The 18,424-nt window shown below is 42.1% G+C and overlaps 1 protein-coding gene across 1 annotated transcript in view; it reads left to right on the forward strand.

Annotated features, from left to right (window-relative positions):
• The window catches only part of LRATD2 (LRAT domain containing 2), a 40,886-nt gene extending 22,998 nt beyond the window's left edge, over positions 1-17,888 (forward strand). The window contains exons 3-4 of the transcript XR_010936161.1: positions 7,972-8,091; positions 17,208-17,888. The gene's annotated coding sequence lies outside the window, so the exon portion shown is untranslated. The remainder of the gene's footprint in view (positions 1-7,971; positions 8,092-17,207) is intronic.
• The last annotated feature ends 536 nt before the right edge of the window (positions 17,889-18,424 follow it).

The raw sequence follows: 18,424 nt of genomic DNA on the forward strand, positions 1-18,424 counted from the left end.
TCTTTTCCTTGTTTAAATATTCTGGCAAGAACCTCCAGAACAATGTTGAATAGAAATGGCAAGAGCAGGTACCTTGTCTTGTTCCTAAACTTAGAGGGAAAAACTTTCAGTCTTTCACTATTATCTAAGATGTTAGCTGTGTTTTTTTCATAGATGCCTCTCATCATTTGAGGAAGTTTCTTTCTGTTCTTAGATTGAGTGTTTTTACCATGAAAGAGTGTTGGATTTTGTCAAATTATTTTTTCAGCTATTGAGATGACACTGTGATTTTTAAACTTTATTCTATTGATATAGTGTGTTATATTAATTTCTTTCTGTATGTTGAACCAGCCTTTCATTCCTGAGATGATCTTATTCATGGTATATGATCCTTTTTATATGTTGGTGAATTCAGTTTGTTAGTAATTTTTGAGGATTCTTTTGTCTGTGTTCGTATGGGATATTGATCTGTAGTTTCCTTTTTTTGTGATGTCTTTGATTTGGTATCAGGATAATGCAAGCCTCATAGAATTGTGTCCCACAGGTCTCTGTTTATTTCCTTTGATTACTTTCTATTTATACCAAGTAATCTTAATTGACCTGTCTTTAAGCTTACTAATTCTTTGACCTGCTCAAGTCTGCATTTGGGCATACTTTATATCTTTTAGTTGATGGTCTCTGTTTGAGGACACATTTTTCTCATACTTTAATTCTTAGAAATGGTTTCTTTGAGTTCTTTGAATATACTTATGATAACTGATTTAAGTCTTTATCTAGTAAATCTGTCTTTCTTTCTAGTAACGTCTGGGCTTTCTCAGGGACAGTTTCTGTAAACTATTTTTTTCCCTTTGGGCCATATGTTCTTGTTTCTTTGTATTTCTTATATTTTTTGCTATTGTTATTGAAAACTGGACTTTTTATCAAAACAAACAATTTTTTATTGAAGTATAGTTGATTAGCAATGTTCTATTAGTTTCAGGTGTACAGCAAAATGATTCAGTTATACATCTATCCATCTATCTCTCTGTATACATATGTCTGTTCTTTTTCAGATTCTTTTCCATTATAGGTTATTACAAGATATTGAATATAGTTCCCTGTACCATACAGTCGGTCCTTGTTGTTTATCTGTTTTATATATAGTAGTGTGCATCTGTTAATCCTAAACTCCTAATTTATCCCTCCATCCCCTTTCCCTTTTGGTAACCATAAATTTGTTTTCTATGTCTGTGAGTCTATTTCTGTTTTGTAAATAAGTTCATTTGTATCATTTTTTTTAGATTCCATGTGTAAGTGATATCATATGATATTTGTCTTTTTCTGTCTTAGTTCACTTAGTATAATTTCCAGGTCCATCCATGTTGCTGAAAATGGCATTATTTCATTCTTTTTATGGCTGAGTAATGTTCCATTGTATGTATATACCACATCTTTTTTATCCATTCTTCTGTTGATGGATATTTAGGTTGCTTCCATGTCTTGGCTATTGTAAATAGTGCTGCTATGAACACTGGGGTACATGTATCTTTTTTTCTTTTTTAATACTTATTTATTTGGCTGGGCCGTGTCTTAGTTGTGGCATGCAGGATATAGTTCCCTGACCAGGGATCGAACGTGGGCCCCCTGACTTGGGAGCATGGAGTCTTAGCCCCTGGACCACAAGGGAAGTCCCTGTATCTTTTTTTTTTTTTTTTTTTTTTTTTTTTTTTTTGAGGTACGCGGGCCTCTCACTGTTGTGGCCTCTCCCGTTGCGGAACAACAGGCTCCGGACGCGCAGGCTCAGCGGCCATGGCTCACGGGCCCAGTCGCTCCGCGGCATGTGGGATCTTCCCGGACCGGGGCACGAACCCGTGTCCCCTGCATCGGCAGGTGGACTCTCAACCACTGCGCCACCAGGGAAGCCCCCCTGTATCTTTTTGAATTAGTTTTCATCTTTTCTGGGTATATGTCCAGGGGTGGGATTGCTGGATGATATGGTAACTCTGAAAATTGGATATTTTAAATAGCACAGTGTGTCAACTCTGGAAGTAAGATTCTCTCTCACCTTTGTGCTTTGTTGTTGTTGCTGCTGTTTGGTTTTTTTTAGTGACTTTCTTCGACTAATTCTGTAAAACCTGTATTCTTTTGTCATTTGTGGCCACCAACGTCTCTATTCAGTTTGCTTAGTGCTTAGCTAACGACTGGATAGAGATTTCCTTAAAATTCCTTGAACTAATAATCTCCCAGCGTTTGTTTTTTTAACTTCTTTATTGGGGTATAATTGCTTTACAATGTTGTGTTAGTTTCTGCTGTATAACAAAGTGAATCAGCTATACGTATACATATATCCCCATATCCCCTCCCTCTTGCGTCTCCCGCCCACCCTCCCTATCCCACCCCTCTAGGTGGTCACAAAACACCGAGCTGATCTCCCTGTGCTATGTGGCTGCTTCCCACTAGCTATCGGTTTTACATTTGGTAGTGTATATACGTCCATGCCACTTTCTCACTTTGTCCCAGCTTACCCTTCCCCCTTCCATGTCCTTAAGTCTACTCTGTATGTCTGCATCTTTATTCCTGTCCTGCCCCTAGGTTCTTTTTTTTTTAGATTATATATATATATATTAGCATACGGTATTTGTTTTTCTCTTTCTGACTTACTTCACTTTGTATGACAGACTCTAGGTCCATCCCCCTCACTATAAATAACTCAGTTTCATTTCTTTTTATGGCTGAGTAATATTCCATTGTATATATGTGCCACATCTTCTTTATCCATTCATCTGTCGATGGACACTTAGGTTGCTTCCATGACCTGGCTATTGTAAATAGTGCTGCAATGAACATTTTGGTATATGACTCTTTTTGAATTATGGTTTTCTTAGGGTATATGCCCAGTAGTGGGATTGCTGGGTCATATGGTAGTTCTATTTTTAGTTATTTTAAGGAACCTCCATACTGTTCTCCATAGTGGCTGTACCAATTCACATTCCCACCAACAGTGCAAGAGGGTTCCCTTTTCTCCACACCCTCTCCAGCATTTATTGTTTGTAGATTGTTTGATGATAGCCATTTTGACTGGTTTGAGGTGATACCTTACTTTAGTTTTGATTTGCATTTCTCTAATGATTAGTGATGTTGAGCATCCTTTCATGTGTGTGTTGGCAATCTGTATATCTTCTTTGGAGAAATGTCTATTTAGGTCTTCTGCCCATTTTTGGATTGGGTTGTTTGTTATTTTGATATTGAGCTGCATGAGCTGCTTGTATATTTTTCTCCCAGCATTTTTAAGGCCTCTGTGTATGTGTGTGTGTGTGTGTGTGTGTGTGTGTGTGTGTATGTGTAATGTATTATGTTTTAAGTGCTCTAGCAGCCAGTTTACAACTCCAACTTATCCTAAACTTCTTGCTCATACAGAGACTCAAGATAACCATAGGTGAGAGAGTAGACCTTATCGAGTCTTCCCTAGATGTATGCAGCTCTGAAAATGCACATGGGTTTCTGGATTTCCAGGAATACGCTGGAGCTTTTCAAAGACCCCTATGGACATCTCATTATCCAGTTGTTCTTTTTAAAATTTCTGGTTAGCCCCAACTGTTAGCGCCAACTGTTAAAGTATCCTCAGGTAGCTGTGATATTAAACAATTGCCACTAATTGTATTTGACAAATAGTCAGTGGGTAGAGGGCTCTTCACAAAAAGCAAGCTCTGATTAGTTCAAATAAAGACAATCCCTGAAAATGGAGCTTTTTAGTGAACTGCCAGACAGGTCAAATAGTGATAGTTTTCTAGAAATGGGGCTTCTGGGGAGCTCCAAACCCATTTTACTTCCTTCGGTAACAATTTAGCTGCTGTTTTTCACATCTATTGTAGTTGTGAGCCTGTTGGCTTTCAGTGCTGCTGAAGAGCTAGGGAGAGGGTGATGGGCACAGGTTAAAATGCCATAAGGCTCACTGTCCTTGCTGAGATTCAGCCATTTTTCTTCAATAAATGCTCCTTGGATTGTTGCAAGCCTTTGGTGATTTTTCAGAGTTCTAAAGAAGTTTATTTTGACAGTTATACAGGGTTCTCATTGCTTTTATGGAGGAGTATATTTCAGAGGTCGCCCTCAATCTGCCGTTTTAAGATCAGTTGATTGCATGTTTGGTTTTTATAGCTATATGTCAGATTATCACACACTTAGCAGCTAAAACAACCCCCAGGTATTATGTTATAGTTTTTGTAGGTTAGAAGTCCTGGCACAGAGTAACTGGGTCTTACAAGGCAGAAATCAGTGTTTTGGTTGGACTATATGTTCTCTTCCTGAGCCCAGGGTCTTCTTTCACACTCATTCAGGTTGTTGGCAGAATTTAAATTGTTGTTGTAGGACTGAGGTCCCTGTTTTGCTGCTGGCTGATTCATCTCAGCTCCTGGAAGCCACCTTTAGGTCTAAACCATGACCCAGAAGCTTACTTTCTCAAAGCCAGTAGGAAGAATATTTCTCCAGCCTGTTAAGCTTGAGCCTTATATAACCTAATCATGGGAGTGAATATCCTATCATATTCACAGGACATTCTCAAAGAAAGGGGAGTATATAAAGTATATTTACTAGGAGGTGAGATTCTTGGGGGCCATCTTAGAATTCTGCCTTCGTTAGGCTTAATTGTGGGCTTTTAAGCATTTGGCTACAAAAGATATCATTTCCAGCTCTACTTCATTTGTCTAGAACTGTTTCATATAAATTAATCTAATATAATCTTTACCATAACCCTCTGAGGTAGGCAAGGACGGTGTTCCTAATCCCATTTTAGAGCTGTGAACCAAAAGGCTCAGAGAGATTATATGATTTGCTCATGGACACACAGCTAGTGGGGGGCAAATTAATTCCTCAGACTCTAGGTAGAGTGCCCTCTGCCCTACCCCATGCCTGTTCAGTCCTTTGAGTTTTGTTACATGGCAATGAGGATGTTAGTACCTGAGGCTTCTTTAAGGGACTTTGTCTCTGAAACAGTCTCCCTCTCGGCTTCTGTATCTCCTGCATGTGTATTTGGGAAGAATACCTGAGCATAGAAAATAGTATTAACCAGGAGTTTTGATAAAATGGAGCTTTCAGGGGTGAATTGCAATTTAAATAGCTGAAAAATTCCATTTACTTCCAGCAATGTATTCTGAATGCTCCCTCTGGCCCAGCTCAAGGGGAGCAGACAGTCATCTCCTGCAGAAAGTAAATGGAATTTTTTTTTTCTTCAAAGGGCCTTGAAATCAGCAGTCTCGAGGCTGGCAGTGGGGCCTCAGTGAAGACGTCATCAGAAGGAACAGCAGAAGGTTCTGAAGGTAGCCAGACATCGAACAAACTCACTCTCACTTGAATTTGATGATTTTGCAAGTGGTAGAAAAAATTAACCATTTAAGACCAGCTTTCCAACCTTCCTATACTTAATCTCCTGGTTCAGTATATCCAATCATTTAAAAGATGATGGGGTTTCATTAGTTCCAATTCAACCCTTTTAATTATTCTGTGTCTTTCTACAGCAATGCACATGGCTGTTTGTAGACTGCATTAATCAATTCTCCAAATTTCTGAGGGCAGTAGAGAAGGGATATTGGTTCCCTCTCCAGATTCCTTTTACCTGGGCCCTGTACCAATTCCCCAGCTGCTGGGAGAAGGTGGTTCTCACCTTCTAGAAAGGCCAGCCCCCTTGCCTCAAAGTGGCAGTAACTTGGGTGGCTTTCATGCTCCAGAGCTCCCTGTGTGGTCGGGCTGAGGCTGGATCCAGCTGGGACCACATATTTGCTTAGCTGCCTCCCCTGCCCATCCTTCCTGTACTTCCTGTCTCCTGAGCGCCCTCCACATTCACTGAATATAATTCAGTGAATCACATTCACCCAAATCACTGTCTCAGGTGCTGCTTCGATGGCAGTGACCTAAGACAGATAGTAAAGAAGTTCTGCTGTACCATTCCAATATCTAAGTTAAAAAAATATACATATGTATGTATGTGTGTATATATATATATATATATATATATATATATATATATATATATATATATACATCTCCAGGAATTAAAGGCTTTGCTTACAGAAACATCCATTTAAATAATATGGAGGTCATTTACCTCTCAACCTCAGTTATCTGGAATACAGCCACGAATATAGAAAAGGCCTACATGTAACCGATTTAGATATTGTAAAATGAAAGGCAGTCTGTACTTTCATCATTGAAAACAAGTGAGGTTTTGGTGCCTGACAGATACACAAATGAATGACCCCTATTGCATGTACTGGGCAAGCGAGCCTGGATAAGCTTGTAACCTCTCCAGCTCTGTTTCCTGTCTGTGATACGAGTGTCACTTCACACACTCACAGTGTTTCTGGAAAAACAAAGGGTACGATACATTAAATGGGTTAACAAAACCCAGAGCTTTCTTTTATTATTAAGGTCTTCGTGTAACAGGGAGCATGCTATTTCATTCTGGTTACAGGCCAGTTTTTGTTTCAAAGCTGAGGCTGAGAGCAGATGCTTTTTCATGCACAAAACAAACAAACACTCACCAGCTGCAAGTAAACCAAAACTGAACTTTGATGTTGTTTCTCACCACACTGAGTCCCATTTGCAGAGGAAGGGGATGAATCGCTAAACCGAGGAGAACGTGGTGGGTTACAGTTCTCCAGGCATGGAGAGATAGGCATGGACAGCAAAGAGAAGCAGGCATTGTCCTGGGCTCCTGGAGTTTGCTGAGCCCCAGGAGCTGGGTCACCCTCATCCAGACAGAGGAAGGGCAGCAAATGTGGGAGGTGGCTCATGTCAGCATTGGTTAAATCTGGGCAACAGGTGATCTATGGATGTTTGTCTTATTCTCTGTAATTTTTTGGAAGTTTGAAATATTTAAAAATGAAAAGTAACATAAGAGTAAAGGTAACAAAGGATTAAATGAGAATGATTAAATTCACTTTGTGAATGAACTAAGCATGGTATAATTTATACTACCCTTAACTCAAATTCATATAAACACACCTTGTGCATGCATGTGGATTTCTATACATTTATGTATATGTCCCTCTATATCTTTTTACATAACATATATAATCATGTATGATTTTATATATATATATATATATTTTTTACACACATGATTTTAACTGAATCTTCTACCAGCTTACATGGCATCTGTCCCAGGTTAGTGAATGAGGAAATGCTTCGTTCCTGTGTCTCCTCTACAGATGGCTATTTCTCCCCAGATTTCAGGTTAGCTTCATAGCCTCAGTTCTTTGATGGGTTTAAGAAAAGTTGTTAACTTGCAGCTTGTCCATCTTTTTTCATGTTGTAAAGATTGGAGCAATGTTCATTCCAGCTTTCTCTATCTCTGAGCTGAAACCAGAAGTCTTTGCATTAAAATTGTGAATCTAAAAATGTGCCCTGCTCGCAGTGGTTGAGAGTCCGCCTGCCGATGCAGGGGACACGGGTTCATGCCCCGGTCCGGGAAGATCCCACATGCCGCGGAGCGGCTGGGCCCGTGAGCCATGGCCGCTGAGCCTGCGCGTCCCGAGCCTGTGCTCCGCAACGGGAGAGGCCACAAAAGTGAGAGGCCTGCGTACCGCAAAAAAAAAAATAATAATAAATAAATAAAATAAAAATGTGCCCTGCTTTAGAAAGCTTTCCTCCTTTGTTTTAAACAGTTATTGTTATTTAGTTTCCTTTCCGCAGGTTTCTAGTGAAGTTGAACCTCTGTTCTGCTCTTCATCGGTCATTTGTAGCACCCCGCCCCCCTGCCAGATCCAGTGTGGTCCGGATCTACTCTTGGGAGTCCTGGGAGGGAACCTGGGGGTGCCAGACTGGGAGGAAGGTGTGGTGGGTGATTCTGGGAGGCAAGAGAATTGATGTAGGTTGTTCCTAGTTCCAATCATCGGCTCTTTCCTTAGGCTTTATTCATCTCTGGGGCTAAAGTCTCTGCAACACTCCCCTCCATTCCTCCAGGGCCTGAGCTGTCCACTCCAGGATCATGTATTTTAACTAGTACTTCATTCTCTACAGAGACTCAAGCCAGAAGAGCTTCAGAATTGGACCCTGACCTTCTGTCAGGGAAAGCAGCATCTAAGGCAGAGTGACGAAGCCAGGATCAGTCAGGGTCCTGGGAGAAGACATCGCCTTCAGGTTAGTCATGCTCAAGGAGAGTTCAGTTGAGAGATTATGATGCTGTGAGTGTGTATAAGGAAACCCTGATGGAAGAAGCAATACCAGGGCTATTAAGAGCAAGGTTCCTTTCTCACCTCAAGGTCTGTGGTATATGGAGCAGGGACAGAGGGGGCCTGTATGGGGAAAGCTGCGTGACCTGAGCCAGACCCAAGGCAGAGAGAGGTGGCCAGTTCCAGGCGCGACTGAGAATAAACACCCACCTCACTCTCCTCCCTCCCTCTTTCTTCTGCTGGTGTTTAAAATTGGCCAAAGCCAGTTAGAAGCCAAATGGCAAGGGAGCCCATTGATGGCTTCTTTTTTTAATTTCTAATTTTAATTTAATTTTTATTTATCTATTTATTTTTGGTTGCATTGGGTCCTCGTTGCTGCACGCGGGCTTTCTCTAGTTGTGGCAAGTGGAGGCTACTCTTCATTGCAGTGCATGGGCTTCTCATTGCGGTGGCTTCTCTTGTTGCGGAGCACAGGTTCTAGGTGTGCGAGCTTCAGTAGTTGTGGCATGCGGGCTCAGTAGTTGTGGCTCGCAGGCTTAGTTGCTCCACAGCATGTGGGATCTTCCTGGATCAGGGCTCGAACCTGTGTCCCCTGCATTGGCAGGTGGATTCTTAACCACTGCACCACCAGGGAAGTCCCCCATTGATGGCTTTTCCAGGTCAGTCTCTTGGGACACAGAGAAGATGCAGAGAGGACCTGGGAGGGTCAAGTGAACACATCCAGCATGAAAGCCATGGAGACCACACCTCAGTAGGTATTCATATGGCTATTTAAGAATTTTTGAATTAAGACCAAAATACTGGATAATGATAATTATTGTGCTCTCATAATTCAATCACTTCTTTGTGTTACCCTATACTATTATTACCTCCACAAAATCCAAGGCAGAGAGTGATTAATAATTTGCCCCAAATTATATAGCTAGAAAGACTGGTGAGAAAAAGTTTATACAACTCCAAAGTCCTTGCTTATGACTACTACACTCTACAAATTTATTCGACCCTTTTCTTGGGCAATCCCTTAGAGCCAGACTCTTCTCCCTCAACATTCTAAGGAGCCTTTCTGACCTCATCCTTGCCTTTCCTTCCTCTCCGAAAGAGTCACTTGTCACAGCTTCAAGAAATTGGGCTCAGGCACTAACAGGCAGAACCAGACCAGGCAAGGCCACCTGCTATGTAAGCAGGGCACGTGGTGGACAGACAGAGCGAGGGAATCAGGAACAGGGAAACAGCAGAAAGGAAGAGAGAGACCAGATGCAAACATTTCGCCTACAGCCTGGAGGTCAGCCCAAGGGGAAGAGAGATAAGGGTGGCAAAGGTCACAGGTGAGGTTGGCACAGCTCCTTAAGAAATGGGTGAAAGATGAAAGTGACTTTGCTTTCATCCAACAAAAGCAGCTAATACTTTTACAGTGCTTTAGTGGTTAAAGCAAATTCCCACATGTTTTACTAGATGATGTTTTATTAGACTGTGGGCTTCCTGAAGGCAATGCCTTTTCATTTTGTTATCCCTACCACGAAGCAAGGTTCTGGACACCTAGTAGCCAATATCAGCAAACACTTGTTAAATAAATAATTGTAAATAGAGTAAAATATGGAATTCTGAGGGGTTTGGGAGCCCATAACATCAGGAACATAATTTTGGTTTTGTTGACTATTGAGTGAGAGTCCTTGGGGTGATCTAGTCTTTGTGAGCTTTAGTGTGCTGGTTCATGAAATGAAAATTTAAAATTCATACATTTGCAGGGTTGTTGGGAAGTTATACACACACACACTATACACACACATATACTATACACAAAATGCTGACATACTGTATGTTTTATATATATATATGTATGTATACACACACCCAAACACACTCATACACAGTCAGCACCACTTTTACATCTATCTAGCAAGGTAACCATGACAATATGATGACAGTGACCATGATAAGGAAGGAGTAACTTCCCATAGGGGTGTTCCTGTATATTTTTTTACTACCTCCATTATTTGAACAAGTTTATTTCCAGTCAGCTCCATCTAAGCAACAAATAGGTCTTAAGCTTCCCACTTGAGAAAAGAGCAGATGAGAAATCTGTGTGGGTGGCCAGGTGACCTCTGTTATTAAATCAACACAGTAGGGCAGGCTCACTCTCCCCTACATATATACTGTTCTAAAGGAAGGTCTAAAAGCCACGCCACCATGTCCTCTCAGAGGTAAAAGCTCTCGCTGCAGGGGTTTGCTGAGTCTTCCTAAGCCTGGGTAACACTGGGCCATGAGCCGGGAGCTTAAATAGTTCTCTAGGTTAGTTGTGATTTAAAAAAAAATTTTTTCCCTGTCAACCTTTCTCAGTCTGTAAAAGTTAGAATCCTTTTGACTTCGTCCTTCTCATCATTAGAGGTCCATACCTTTACTCTCATCTCCACACCTCCCACCCTTCATTCCACCAACATCTATCTGTTTAGTGGTAAAATTGGTTAAGATGGCATTTAATAGAAAGAACGACGACTGACTCCCCCTCACTCTCGGTACCAGCTGCCTCGCTGATACAAGCACACCCACCTGTGTTCTGACAAGGAGCCTGCAGACAGGAGCTCTCCTTGTGTTCACTGTGCTCCCAGCCTGTGCTCGTCATCTCCTTTGCAACCCGGAGGGCAGGGGAAGGGAGAGGTTGCTGAAATCAGGGGCCATGGAATATAAGACAGCTTTCCTTCAAGGAGTTAGCCAAGCATTTTTTTTAATGTTTTTATAAAATTCATCAGCTGACAAAGGTACTTGGTCCACGTGCATTATGATGATCTAAATTAACATGAATCACAATCACGAATCCAAGTTGGACTTGAACCAAACTTACCCGAAATGCTCGGCATCAGTGAACATTGCTTTCTGCTGCAAGAAAATGTGCCGCGAGTGCTCTGTTGAGAATTCCCCGTAAAGTACTTTCAGTAACATTCACCCAAGTGATCTTCTTCCCCCTCCTCCTGGATTCCTTGGAAGAGGAGCCACTTCGGATTCATTGAGCCTCTGGTTAGCGCTGATATTCTGAGGGGCACCGAGAAGGAGGTACCCTTTCACTTCCATGAGGACAGGAATCTCAGCCTGGAGCCCATCAGTCTCTGTAAAGTTCTGTGGATAATGTTCATGAACCATCTGATATTTAGGCAAAGTTTGTATCTATCTCTTCTGTGGGCTTCTTTTTTTTTCGGAAAATTTTCCATATCTTTCAGGAGATTCCCATGGTTGTATGCATCCTCTAAAATTTTAAGAGCCACTAACATAAAGTGTTTATTGAAACATTCTGTAAATTTTGCACAGTATATTCTAGGCAAAATTCAGAAGGAAAAATTAAAAAACAAACAAACAAACCTCCCTTTCTTCCTGGCTATTGGGATTCTCACTCCTTTCCCAAAGGTCAATGAACTGTGTCCAGAGGCACTGTGACACAGTGAAGGAGTCGTGGTAGGGAAGGCTGTGTTGTAGCCAAGACTCTAACACCACTTGGCTTTCTTAGTCCGTGTAGTCTCCGCAATACTAGCTGTGAAGAGGTTAAAGGAGAATACTTCCCCTCAACCCCTGCCACACAAATACAGCCTGGAAAGGACATGCTGATTACACAGAAAGTTTGGTGGCTTCCGTGTACTCCAACAAGCACACCCACCAAGTGTGCAAAACCAGAGAGTTAGTCTTCTTAAAGAATGGTCCATTAGCAAGGTTCTATTTGTGTCCTACTAGTGAATTTTTGCAAGTCCTTTCATGCCCCAGCCTGTTTTCTCACCTGTTCAATCCAGGTGAGTCTACTCACCTAACCTGCCTTTAAAGGGTATAATAGTTAAATGATAGAGCTGAATCACCAAAGAAGAAATGAAGTATGAAAGAACATAGACACGGAGGTATGCTAATCTTCATGGAAAGAATCTGATTGTTCTGAAAGAGCAACTCTGACGAAAGTAACAGGGTAGATGGCTTCCAGGAAGAAGAAACTAATGGGTAAGGTAGTAAGGGACTTGTTGAAAGCGAATTTGGAAACCAAATATTTTGTATGAATTTGTTCATACAAACATACATACTGCTATAAGAGTTTGAAGATTATTATGTGTGTCTGATGTGCAAGGGGACCAACCAGTAGTGTGGATTTGGACCAGATGTCAATTCAGTGATCATTGTGAAAAACCCTGTGGACCTTTTGTATTTTGCTGTTAGCTTTCTGGACACCAGTCTGGACACTCAAGACCCTAAGGTCCCCTAAAAACATATCCCTGGGCTCCAAGCCCACTGGGCAACCACTCTTCTACATTAACCATATCAAACTGTGTGACTACTTCATGTGTCATTAACTTGCAGACTGAAATCTTTTTTTCTTCCTTCCTCCCTCCCTCCCTCCCTCCCTTCCTTCCTTTCTTTTTATTTTTGGCTGTGTTGGGTCATCGTTGCTGTGCGCGGACTTTCTCTAGTTGTGGCGAGCGGGAGCTACTCTTCGTTGTGGTGTGTGGGCTTCTCATTGCAGTGGCTTCTCGTTTTGGAGCATGGGCTCTAGGCACACAGGCTTCAGTAGTTGTGGCCTGTGGGCTCAGCAATTGTGGCTTGTGGGCTCTTGAGCGCAGGCTCAGTAATTGTGGTGCACGGGCTTAGTTGCTCCATGGCATGTGGGATCTTCCTGGGCCAGGGCTCGAACCCATGTCCCTTGCATTGGCAGGCAGATTCTTAACCACTGTGCTGCCAGGGAAACCCTGAGACTGAAATCTTTAATAGTAATACTACAAGTAACAAGGATGTACTGTGCTAGGTACTACTTTATGTTCTTATAGTTATTCTTCACAAATACTCTGCCAAGTAAATATAATAGATTTGTTGGAAGTAGGTTAAATCTGGTCGATAACAATCAGGAAACAGCTTTGCTTGTCTCCCTATCGCCTTCAAACTCACTGGTGTATTGGCTTTCTCCTTCCCCTGATGGCATATCAGGGAGACTCTATAGCTTCCTGGTCACTTTCAAGTATTAAAACACACAGTCGAATCTAAAACATAATTTAACCTACATTCAGTTTAAAGCTTCTCCTCACCTCCCTGCTCAGGCGTGTCCAGACAGTTAGGTAAACCTATAGGGCGCCTGGTCTGCTCCTCGATTCTCCTTGCTCCACCTCTTACCTGATCCCCCTAATTGCTGATGGATTTTCCAAGGTTAGGGGAGTGGGAAGGATGAGAGATCAGGTGGCAGATGCTGTTTGTGCTGCTGTCTCGGCTGTTGAAGCTGCTCCAAGTGGTAGAATCCAAATGTTGGCTCCTCCGGGTGCACCTTTCATGCGGGCTCCTCAGAGACGCTGACTTGGCAATGTGCTAGACTATCTTGTGGGGCTTCTCTCAGCTCCTGCCTCTTGTGGTACCCCAGTCCTCTTGAGAAGATGAGTTAAGCAGGTTACCTTCCATCATATTTACCTGGTCCCTGTAAAATGTGCATACACTTGCTCTGCCATCGTGGGCAGTTTTGACGAGCTTCACCCTTAGTCTCTCCAGGGAGGTTCTAGTCTCTGTGTTCCCAATGCCAGGGGAACATCTTTTAAGATTGCCCAACATCTCCACTGTGCTCTACTTCAGGGGCAGCTTGGAAGCTTGGAACCAGTCTTGGCATCTCTGCATCCCAGCAAGCATCCAGCCTGGGAGTGAGATGCCAGTCTGCCTTCTTGCAACAAATCCTCCCTCCGAGACTGATTACCCTACACTTCTTCGTTTTACCATGGCTGAAGGGAAGCAAACCCACCCCCAATACTACAAGGCTCTTCGGAAGAATCCTCTTCTCTCTAAGGAGGCTTCTAGCTTGCCTGTAAGCAAGCTATTGGGAGTGTCAGATTTGGTCTCCAACGAGCAGTTCTCATGTGGGAGTGTCTAGCTCTTCTCTTTAGAATGCATGGCTACTTAGCTTTTTCCCATCTTTGGGGGTCTCAGCCAAAGCTCGAAGTTCTGTTGAACATTTGTTATAATCCTTTTGCCTACAAGGAACTGGATCACAGAGATTTGTTGCAAAATGCTGGAGATTATTCAACTTGTAAGAGCAAAAGTTGGATTTAAACCCTGACCTGTCCTTTTCCCAAGCTAATAGTCTTTCCCATCCTCCAAGTGTCCTCTTTAAAGTTGCCTAGGACCAGGAAGAAGGAACTACACTTAATCCCATTTTACAGATTAGTTAATAAAAGCTTAAAAAATTTTAAAAGACTTGCTCATGATTACCCATGGACTGGTCAAAGTCCCAACAGGAAACAGATGGCTAAGCAGAGGAGGCCACTTTAAAAACAATTTAGTAAAAGGGTATTTGAAAAGGCGTGGGTAGTATTGGGAAGCCACAAGGGTTGGTGCAGTACTTCAGCACTAGTTAGCAGCAGGGCTGTCACCCGTAGGACTAAAGGGAGGAGAGGAGGGGATTGTGTTCCGAGGGGCACCTCGAGAGGAGCAGGGACTTCAGGTGGTAGGAGACAGCCAGTCCTAAGTCACGGCTCAGAGGTGAAGCTGGCCTGCCTGCATTTCCTCTCAATCTCCAACCTCCTCTGGAGCCAAACCCAGTAGGAAGCCAGAAGCCACTGGATCTTGTTGAAGCTGCACCTGCAGGTTGGTCTCCCAGAGCAGAGAGCCAGTGACGGTGGAGAGTGGATCTGGCCCACACAGCTAGTCATGGCAGAGCTGGGGTTTGAAACCACATCTGCCTGCACGAAACCCAGTGCTGCCTCTTGTTGCCTCTGCCCTTATTTCCTTATGTGACTGTGACGCTTTATATTGTAAATATTCTCTGGGTGGGGACTTCTTCTTACCATCTTTATAAATGTTGCCATTCCAAGCACACAAAGACATTCAGTAAGTTTGTTGACTGAACGAGTTAAGGGATGGAGGGACAGGCTACAGCTAAGCTTGAAACACATGGGGACATTATAAGCAAAGCGAGGGGAATGGTATGTATTGCAATAACTACCCGCATACGAGATGATGTCTGCATACTTTTATATACATATACTTTTATGTTAAATATTTTATATATATTTTCTCATTTAAACCTCACATACATCAACACTTGAATTATTACTCCTTGATGATTCGCCCAAGTTTATTTGTGTAATGACAGTAGCTGAAGCAGGATGTGACCTCAGGTCATCTAGCCCTAAAGCCAGTACTCCTTCAAGTACCACTCAATTGAGTATAATATTGTATGATAATAGGATAATCATAGTTCACTCTCAACATCTTTCTCTCTCTCTCTCTTCGTCTCGCCATTGACTCATTGCAGAGATCAAGTCATCTTTCCAAAAAGAGATGTCTCACATTCTGGATGTGTCTGTTTGCTTCCTTGTAGTTTCATTTAAGTTGTTTCTCTATTCCATGCTCTATTTTTTATACATAAAGCTATTGAGGACTGATTTGATTAAGATTCAACTTTTGGTTTGTTTTTTTTTTTTTTTTGGCAAGAACACTTCATGAGCAGTGCTGTGTGTTTCAAATTGCAGTACCTCAGGATAGACACCAAGCCTGACTATCCCACCTTTCATGAGGCAAATATTAATTGGTGGATTTAAGTGACTTAGGAAAATTTTAGTTAAGGAAAACTTTAATTATTATAATTAATAATTGCTATTCTAAAGTTAAGCATCAACCATGTGGCAGGCACTGTGCTTGGCATCACACATATGTTATCTTGTTGAATCCACGCAAAGGCTGCATGGAAAAGGTAATCTCATCCTCATTTATTAAATGAGAAAACTGAGGCTCAGAGAAGTTAAGTAGGTTCCCTGAAGTTGTACAACTAGGAAGTGACAGGGGCAGGATATGAATTTGGAGCTGATGGACTCCAGAGTCTATGTTCTGAACAACTATGTGACATTATGTATGGCTTCATTTCTTTTCAGCACATTCTCACAGACTGCTCCTAGAACTTTTGATTCTTGCTCCTTTAATAGACTGTCTGAGTCAGAGTAATTTATACATTTAACTTTAGAGTGAGTGTTGGGAAAAGAGCCAAGGAGGGAGGCAACTTTGATGCCAACCATGCCATAAAAGGAGGGAGGAAAATAGAAGAAGGGAAAGAAGAAGTAGAGCAAGGCACTTAGAAGAGGTGGAAGTAGGCAGCAAAATCCAGAAAGGCAATCTATTAAGATCTTTTAAATTGTACATTATAAAATCACAACCCAAAGTAGCTTAAGGAAAAAGGGTCATTGATTTGCTCAAGTCACCAAACTATAGAAAGGCCTGAGATGGACTGACCTCAGGGGCCACTCAACCCACCAACTAGATAGAATTCTGTAGAATGCTCTCTCCAACTCTCAGCCTTGCTTCTCCATGCATGCTGGTTTCTTGCTCTCAGGCTGGCTGTCTCCACATGGCAGGAAGCATGGCTACAAGCAGCTCATTCTTAAAATTACGAGAACCAAGAGGAAAGAGACATTTCTCGTTTTTAAAAAAAATATTTATTTATTTATTTTGGCTGTGCTGGGTCTGAGTTGCGGCACGCAGGCTCTTAGTTGTGGCATGCCTGCAGGGATGTCCTGAGACCTTTCTCTTCTTAACTCCAGTAGGGAAAACCCCAGGGAAGGACTCTGATTGGCTGAACTTGGACCAATCAGTACAGTCAGGGAAGAGGGGCCCTATTATTGGTCCACTTGGGTCACATGTCCCTCCTACAACCAGGAAGGCAGGGTCCATTACTATAAGAAAGAAATGAATCACACAGATGAGGCTACTTGGGGGGATTGCGATCTGGGTAGTCACCTCCATCTCCATTTTCCATATATTCTTATTATGAACAAATGACAACAGGTGATATTCAGAGGCAGGCTCTGGGGTGACTGAAAAAAAAGAAATGTAGGGGGAAGGCAACTGATGTTCATTAAACACTCACATGTGCTATATAATATTCCAAGTGCTATATACATAGCTCATTTTGTTTTCACAACAGTACCATAAACTCAGTATTTTATTCTCATTTTTAAAAACAATAAACTGAAGCTCACAGAAATTAAATGATTTGCCTAAGATCAAAGTTGGTAAATATGAAGCTAAGATTTGAATCTAGATTTTTATAGTTCTAATATCTATGCTCTTTCCTTTGGATCCAACATCTTTTAGTGCTGGAGGCACTGAGGAATATTACCCAAGTACCGAAATTCTGTGCATGAAGCAGAGCCCTATTTATGTACGGGTTACGTGGTCAGAGCAGAATCAAAATCCCAGCATGTGTTGCAGAATAAAGACTGTTTTTCATCAGACAAATCCAAATTGAGGGACATTCTACAAAATATCTGACCCATATTCCTCAAAGCTCTCAAGTTCATCACAAACAAGGAAAGACTGAGATACTGTTACAAACCAGAGGAAACTAAAGACACATGACAACTAAATACAATGTGTTACCCTAGATTTCGTCTTGGAACAGAAAAAGGGCATTAATGGAGAAACTGGTGAAATACAAAGAAAGTCTGGAGTTTAGTTAAAAACAGTGTACTGGGACTTCCCTGGTGGTGCAGTGGTTAAGAATCCGCCTGCCAATGCAGGAGACATGGGTTGGAGCCCTGGTCCAGGAAGATCCCACATGCCACGGAGCAACTAAGCCCGTGAGCCACAACTACTGAAGCCCGTGCACCTAGAGCCTGTGATCTGCAACAAGAGAAGACACCGCAGTGAGAAACCGTGCACTGCAACGAAGAGCAGCCCCTGCTCGCCGCAACTAGAGAAAGCCCACGTGCAGCAATGAAGACCCAACGCAGGCAAAAATAAGTAAGTAAATAAATAAAAACAAACAAAAAACAGTGTACCAATGTTTGTTCCTTAGTTTTGATAAATGTACCATGGTAACATAAGATGGTAATGATAGTGGACACTGGATGAAAGGTATATGGGTATTCTCCATACCATCTTTACAACTGTTCTATCAATTTAGAATTATTCCAAAATTAAAAGTTTATTGAAACAAAATTGTGTTTTGTTTTTCTCCCCTGAGTAAAAACATGAGCAGTTGCAGAGCCTGGGGCAATTCTGCAGGTAGGAGCTCATTACTGACTGTGATGAAGGGGTCTCTGGAGCTCCTGACACAGGATGTTATGGACTGGAGGTTTGTGTCCCCCCAAAATTCCTATGTTGAAGCCTTAATTCCCAGTGTGATGGTATTTGGAGGTGGCACCTTTGTGAGTTAATTGGATTTAGATGAGGGCATGAAGACGAGGCTCCATAATGGGATTCATGTCCTTGTTAAGAAGAGGAGGAGAGACCAGAGCTCCTTCACTCTCTGATATGTGAGGACACATGAGAAGGTGATCATCTGCAAGTCAGGGAGAGAGCTCTCACCA

Source organism: Pseudorca crassidens, chromosome 17 (assembly GCF_039906515.1).
Source record: "Pseudorca crassidens isolate mPseCra1 chromosome 17, mPseCra1.hap1, whole genome shotgun sequence".
NCBI lineage: Eukaryota > Metazoa > Chordata > Mammalia > Artiodactyla > Delphinidae > Pseudorca > Pseudorca crassidens.